The sequence below is a fragment of the Mytilus galloprovincialis genome, chromosome 12 (assembly GCF_965363235.1).
Source record: "Mytilus galloprovincialis chromosome 12, xbMytGall1.hap1.1, whole genome shotgun sequence".
NCBI classification, from domain to species: Eukaryota; Metazoa; Mollusca; class Bivalvia; order Mytilida; family Mytilidae; genus Mytilus; species Mytilus galloprovincialis.
This window is the reverse complement of record NC_134849.1, coordinates 52,212,342-52,219,689: the sequence shown is the minus strand read 5'-3', so window position 1 is coordinate 52,219,689 and position 7,348 is coordinate 52,212,342. Positions and strand designations below refer to the sequence as shown.

The window sequence follows — 7,348 nt, the reverse complement described above, 5'->3', positions numbered from 1 at the left end:
TTTTGACATGCGTTAATTTTTTTCTGAATAGCGCTTTCCCTATCTAGCGTATATGATCTTGTAGTAATTTTACTTGGACGAAGATCTCCAGTGGAAAGGTTCTTTCTGAATTTCTGTACCTGCATCTTGTACACCTTTAGTAATAATAGCCAGGGAGTAGTTTTATGTTATATGACTGAAAGTATTTGTATCTTTTAGAAAGAGGATTTTATTGCTAGCAGACAACCTATGGTATAGCGCGGACAGCCCACACTGACCTGTTGTCCTACTAGCAGAATCGAAATAATATTTCAATGGTATAGCGCGGACAACCCACACTAACCTTATATAGTACCGGATTTGATAGGCACACTGAATTAACCTGTGGTATAGCGCGGACAACCCACACTAACCTGTTATCCTGTGTGCTGTCTCAAATTATCAGTCTAATACATCCAAGTACTCCCTAACTATTATTATTGATGTCGGTATCTTTGTCTTCTTTATCTTTAGCCCAACAGTCTCTCGTTATCTGTCTGGTCAGTTTCATAAGCCAGGCTTTTGTAAGGTGTATATTTGGGTGAATCCCGTCTTGTAGCAGGCTTAGGTTGTATAGTCTTCTGCTTTTGGTTTCACCGTGTCTATTGCTGGTTGTCTCTCTTTGATACGTGCGTTGTTGTCTGGTTGATGTTCTGTATAAGTCGATGTTGAAGTTTGGTGAAAAGTGTTGGTTTTCTTGGTTGGTGTTCCTTATTGCCTTATTAACCTCAAGTAATTGATGTTCTAGCTGATGATCTTGATCACGAAATGTTTCTGGATTTTTGTGCTTATGCGCTTTGTTCCATGCCTCGATTGAAAAATATGGTATTTCAACTATTGTTGCTTGGCTTCCTGGTGATAGCCCCTTCAGTATTTGTATTATCTCTTTGTAACTTTTAACTAAGTGCTCAACCAGTTCTTCATACTTGTTAGGACAACCGGAAGCGCCTGAGTAAGGATTTCGGCGCTCAGTGATACGGTTCACTAGACGACGTTGTCAACACGTAATGGCGGCCATTATTTGACGTCGGATTTGGCATTCCTCGTTGAAAGTTGCATTTATGATATTCTTGGATGCTTAAACTTTGTACCACACAACATAAAAGGTAAAGCTTTATTCCAGATATTGCAGGTAATTATTTTCAAAGAAGTCGTATCCCAAGAAATGATTTAAACGGCAAAAATAAAGTGTAAAATAATATGAAACATGAATATTGAAATCCAAGTTTTCATCATTTCCTTTTCATGTAATGAATTAACTATTTATCACTTTTATTATTTTATAACATTCGGATTTCGGTCTGGGGTATCCGCCCTTGTCTCCGGAAATATTATACCCACTGTCAACATCCGTTTTCAAACTGGACAGACAAAATTAAGAAAAAGTGTTCTTAACGATCTCCCTGGAAATAATTCACGCTATCACTTTGTGAACATTGTAAACATGAAACTGCAAATACGGACCAAAACGAATCAAATTTGAAAGCGTGGATGATCATGTTTCATGCCGACTGTGAGTTCTCTAAAAAAAAAAAAAAGGGGGGATGGGGTGGGTGGGTACTCCATGAATTCTGCTGCACGTCAAAGACGTCCATGTACTAAATCATTAGAATGTAAGACATATTCACTTTAACTCTTGGCTACTTTATACCTGGTCTTATATAAATAAATTCCCATTTTATCTGGGAACAATTAATTCCATCTTCATTATAAATTAACTAACTAATTTTATTCAGGATAAAATCCAGTACAAAATGATCATCGCTGAAACACATGAACACATATAAAAACATATACAAAACAAAACAACAATAAAACATAACAGCCAACACTTTTGACACTTATAACAACATGAACAAGCAAGAGACAAAACTCATTATATGTTTATGTGTTAAGAATCAGAATGTATTGCGTATTGTTGTCATTATTGCCCGTCAGGGGCCCTTAATTGGAAAATAAAGAATTTTGAACTTTTATATGTCCCTGATTTCATTTATATAATACATTTACACTCAAGTTTAATATTTTATCTATAAAAATTAAATCTTTTATGGACACAAATTGATACACAATACAAAGGGAAAGGGATTTATATAGGCACTTGTTTCTGACAATGGGGGTTCACTATCCATACTCTTCTTTCCCATATATAAAAAAATAAACCAGATACATGTAGTATCCCCATTGTAATTAACCAATCACCTGTCACCCATTTGAGAGCTTACACAGTGACATATATTTACATGTCAGACCAAAAAATAACACATTTCAGTGGCAAAACCAGAACTTTTCATAGAAAAGGGGGGGGGGCTCCAGTCATGCTTCAGTCCCTATATAATCAACCAAATTTTTTCCAACAAGGTCCCAATAGTCATGACAGTGGTGGATCCATGATTTTAATTGAGAAAAACTGAATTGTGAGTGCCCCCAAAATGTATATAATTTAAGCTTGTATTGTACATGTTATGATATTTATGTACACTATAATATAATTGAATATAAAAATGTTAATGAAATGATTGTTAACACTCAAATCTGCTCCATGTTATGATATTAAACATTGTTATCTAACATGTTTAACACCGCCACATTATTTATGTATGTGCCTGTCCCAAGTCAGGAGCCTGTAATTCAGTGGTTGTCGTTTGTTTATGTGTTACATATTTGTTCTTCCTTTTTTCAAATAAGTCCGTTAGTTTTCTCGTTTGAATTGTTTTACATTGTCTTATCAGGGTTCTTTATAGCTGACTATGCGGTATGGGCTATGCTCATTGTTGAAGGCTGTACAGTGACCTATAGTTGGTAATGTCTGTGTCATTTTGGTCTTTTGTGGATAGTTGTCTCATTGGCAATCATACCACATCTTTTTTTTTTATATATTACATAAAAAATAAATTTTCAAGACTTGGAAATATTTTATTTGCCCATTATTGCCTTTAACTTTTATGTATTGAGCAAAATGCTTGAGGCATAATTATTTATAATACTTAGTAAAAACATGTATTTCCTTGGTAATTCATATGGCAAATTTGTTTTAATGTGTTAATAACAATGCAAAGTTTAATTTTGCTTTGAATAATTTAGTATATAATTTATTTAGTAATTGTATGTACATTTGCTTTATATTTACAGGAAGGAGAAAGATGTTCACTATGAATCAAAAATTCAATACATAGGACTTTTATATATCAACAAAAAACACTTGTACATGTACATTTGTATGTGTGATATACATACAACAAGAAAACAGTAATAAAATGGAATGTCAACGACCAGTGTCCAGTAATGTTGAAAGCAAAATGATTTTGATAGAAAACAATAGGACTAGAATATATTAAGGGTAAGTAATCCAAAAGTGTCTGTTTAGGGTAAAAACAGTCAGTTATTTACAGTGTGCTATGATTTCAATCCCACAAATATGAAACAAAAACATAATATACATGGTATGCAGACTGTTTTCATAAGGGAATAGACTGAAAATATCTACATTTAACAGTCAGACATAATTATATACTAAATTATTCTTTTTTATGTATAAAAGTTGCCAATGGAATAAATTGAGGATGGAAATTATAATTAATGAGATAAGTAAAAGAATCATACACAGACTTTAAGGCGGAATGGTATTCTTTTAATAGTTTAAAGATTTTATTCTGTTATCTATGCTGTATAAATGTCAAGATAGTTACATTTGGATTTAAAACCTAATTTCAAGAATGAAGGGTACCATAATTTAAATTTAATTTATGATAAAAAAAACAATATAAGGGAATTAACTCTAACATGATGTGCATCATATCCATGCAAATGAATCGTTTTAATAAATCTGACCATTTTTATACGTCCGCAAATATTGAAAAATTTTTGGTCGTATATTGGTATCACGTTGGCGTCGTCCGAATACTTTTAGTTTTCGCACTCTAACTTTAGTAAAAGTGAATAGAAATCTATGAAATTTTAACACAAGGTTTATGACCACAAAAGGAAGGTTGGGATTGATTTTGGAAGTTTTGGTCCCAACATTTTAGGAATTAGGGGCCAAAAAGGGCCCAAATAAGCATTTTCTTGGTTTTCGCACTATAACTTTAGTTTAAGTAAATATAAATCTATGAAATTTTGACACAAGGTTTATGACCACAAAAGAAAGGTTGGGATTGATTTTAAGAGTTTTGGTTTCAACAGTTTAGGAATTAGAAGCCAAAAAAGGGCCCAAATAAGCATTATTCTTGGTTTTCGCACAATAACTTTAGTATAAGTAAATAGAAATCAATGAAATTTAAACACAAGGTTTATGACCACAAATGGAAGCTTGGGATCAATTTTGGGAGTTGAGGTCCGAACAGTTTAGGAATTAGGGGCCAAAAAGGGGCCCAAATAAGCATTTTTCTTGGCTTTCGCACCATAACTTTATTAAAGTAAATAGAATCTATGAAATTTAAACACAAGGTTTATGACCATAAAAGGAAGGTTGGGATTGATTTTGGAAGTTTTGGTCCAAACAGTTTAGGAATAAGGGGCCCAAAGGGTCCAAAATTAAACTTTGTTTGATTTCATCAAAAATTGAATAATTGGGGTTCTTCAATATGCTGAATCTAACTGTGTATGTAGATTCTTAATTTTTGGTCCTGTTTTCAAATTGGTCTACATTAAGGTCCAAAGGGTCCAAAATTAAACTTAGTTTGATTTTAACAAAAATTGAATCCTTGGCCAAGTTGGGGTCCTTTGATATGCTGAATCTAAAAAAAATACTTAGATTTTTTATTATTGGCCCAGTTTTCAAGTTGGTCCAAATTGGGGTCCAAAATTAAACTTTGGTTGATTTCATCAAAAATTGAATAATTGGGGTTCTTTGATATGCCAAATCTAACTGTGTATGTAGATTCTTAATTTTTGGTCCCGTTTTTAAATTGGTCTACATTAAAGTCCAAAGGGTCCAAAATTAAACTAAGTTTGATTTTAACAAAAATTGAATTCTTGGGCTTCTTTGATATGCTGAATCTAAACATGTACTTAGATTTTTTATTATGGGCCTTGTCTTTCAAGTTCGTCCAAATCAGGATCCAAAATTATTATATTAAGTATTGTGCAATAGCAAGAAATTTTCAATTGCACAGTATTGCGCAATAGCAAGAAATCTTCAAATGCACAGTATTGTGCAATAGCAAATATTTTCAATTGCACAGTATTGTGCAATAGCAAGAAATATATCTAATTGCACAATATTGTGCAATAGCATGAAATTTTCAATTGGAGTCTTATCTTTCTTTGTTCAGAATAGTAGTTGAATCAACTTAAATCATTGTTTTATACAATATACAATGTATATTCACTTTTACTACCAATTAATAGATTAAAACAATCTTTACCATTCAGTGATAACAAACACTTTCTTTACATTTTAATATTTTATCATGTATTTAAATGAGTAGTTATTGTTGCAAACTCCATTAGAAATTTGAATTGAGATCAGTTTTGGAATAAGGGAAAGGGGGATGTGAAAAAAAAATTGGGGGGGGGGGGTAAATTTTTTTCATTTCAGATTTCATAAATAAAAAGAAAATTTCTTCAAACATTTTTTTGAGAGGATTAATATTAACAGCATAGTGAATTGCTCAAAGGCAAAAAAAAATTTTTTTAAGTTCATTAGACCACATTCATTCTGTGTCAGAAACCTATGATGTGTCAACTATTTAATCACAATCCAAATTTAGAGCTGAATCCAGCTTGAATGTTGTGTCCATACTTGCCCCCAACCGTTCAGGGTTCAACCTCTGCGGTCGTATAAAGCTGCGCCCTGCGGAGCATCTGGTTTTTTTTAGATAAGAGAATGACTTGAGCAGACTGTATTGAGGTCATAGATGGCAATAACAATACAATATATTATAATTATTATTCTTCATTACTTTTTGATTGAATTAACAAACTTAATTTAATAACAAAAAATTTCATTTTCAGTAGACAACACATCCTGTCAGAGGAATAATTTTACTGGTGGATAAAAATTTTGATACCTGGAATCAGCAATTTATATGAAATTTGTTATGAGAGATATATTCATGTACAGAATGGTATCCGAGGTGGTTCAAGTGATTATAAGCGGACATTTTTGTTGAACTAATGCAGGATTTAATAAATGAAAGTTTAACAGATTATGGGCTCCAAAGTTTAGTAACAAGAGGATTTTTTAAATATGTGAGACTCATCAACATTAAAAAGTGCAGAAGTGAAATGTCACCATATTTATTAAAAAAAATCACATTATTGACTCAGTTGTTTTGATGAATATTTTGTTTTAAGCAATTTCACTGTTATATAATTAATAAGATTCCACGTTTATTTTATACTTCTGACAACCGAATATTATATCTTCCCTCTGGCCTCAAGTGTTTCCCTTTTATTTTGCATGAGTGTAATTTAAAAAAGCTCTCTTTTAGTTTTGGGCAAATTCAAGTTTTGCCATTCCAGAATTATTGGACTTTTTTCCTGGTAAATTAGACATGTACCCACATGTTGTATTTTGCTTTGGTACTTTTTCAAGAAATTATGGATCAAGGCTGAATTTTATCAAATAAGATCATTTTTGGATATTTATCACATATCACATACTTAAATAATCTTTAAAATTGAGAATATAGATGGGCAATGTGCAGAACCAGTAGTATGCTTATATTGATTTTAATACTTCACTTTTGCCTTGTTGTTGAGATTGAGTGAAAGATTTTTTGTTTTGTTTATTCCTATCAATTAGGGGGTGGGGACCAGTATTCAACACTGCATAACTAAATGTATATCCCATCACCAGATATGAAGCAGCCAACCATACAAAATAGGCCCCCCGTCACTAAAAGGAGAAAAGAGATGCACAACATACAAAATATTCCATAAGGCTAGCTAAATTGTATCATTTGAAATTATATTTCATTTATTTTTTTTACATGTGGAATTGTTTTTTGTAAGTAGTTATTTACTCAATTCAAGGTAATAAATACAGTTACCTTTCAGTAATATGAAAATTAGAAAGTTGGGGTATGATCAATGCCAATAAGACAACTCTCCACCAGATATCAAATGTCTAAAAAGATTAACTTGAACAAAAAGCAGTTAGTGAGCCACATGTATAAAAGACCCTGTTACATGACACAAGACAGGCTGAAAAGGAATATTCTGCATCTGTATGCAAAAGTGAAAATATGTTTAGAAATAAATGCATGTGTAGCAATGGATGCAAATGAATAGTCAATCCAGACAAAATCTCCAACGTTTTGGCGTATGTGGTTTATGCACAAAATTGTCAACCAAATTTTACATACTTCATTCAAATAATTTACAT

The 7,348-nt window shown here is 32.1% G+C and overlaps 1 long non-coding RNA gene across 1 annotated transcript; it reads left to right on the top strand.

Moving 5' to 3' along the window:
• The first annotated feature begins 1,362 nt into the window (after window positions 1–1,362).
• LOC143055476 (uncharacterized) lies at window positions 1,363–6,259 on the top strand. The gene is made up of 3 exons (XR_012972042.1): window positions 1,363–1,531; window positions 3,151–3,358; window positions 5,974–6,259. It is a non-coding gene; the product is annotated as an uncharacterized LOC143055476 (long non-coding RNA).
• The last annotated feature ends 1,089 nt before the right edge of the window (window positions 6,260–7,348 follow it).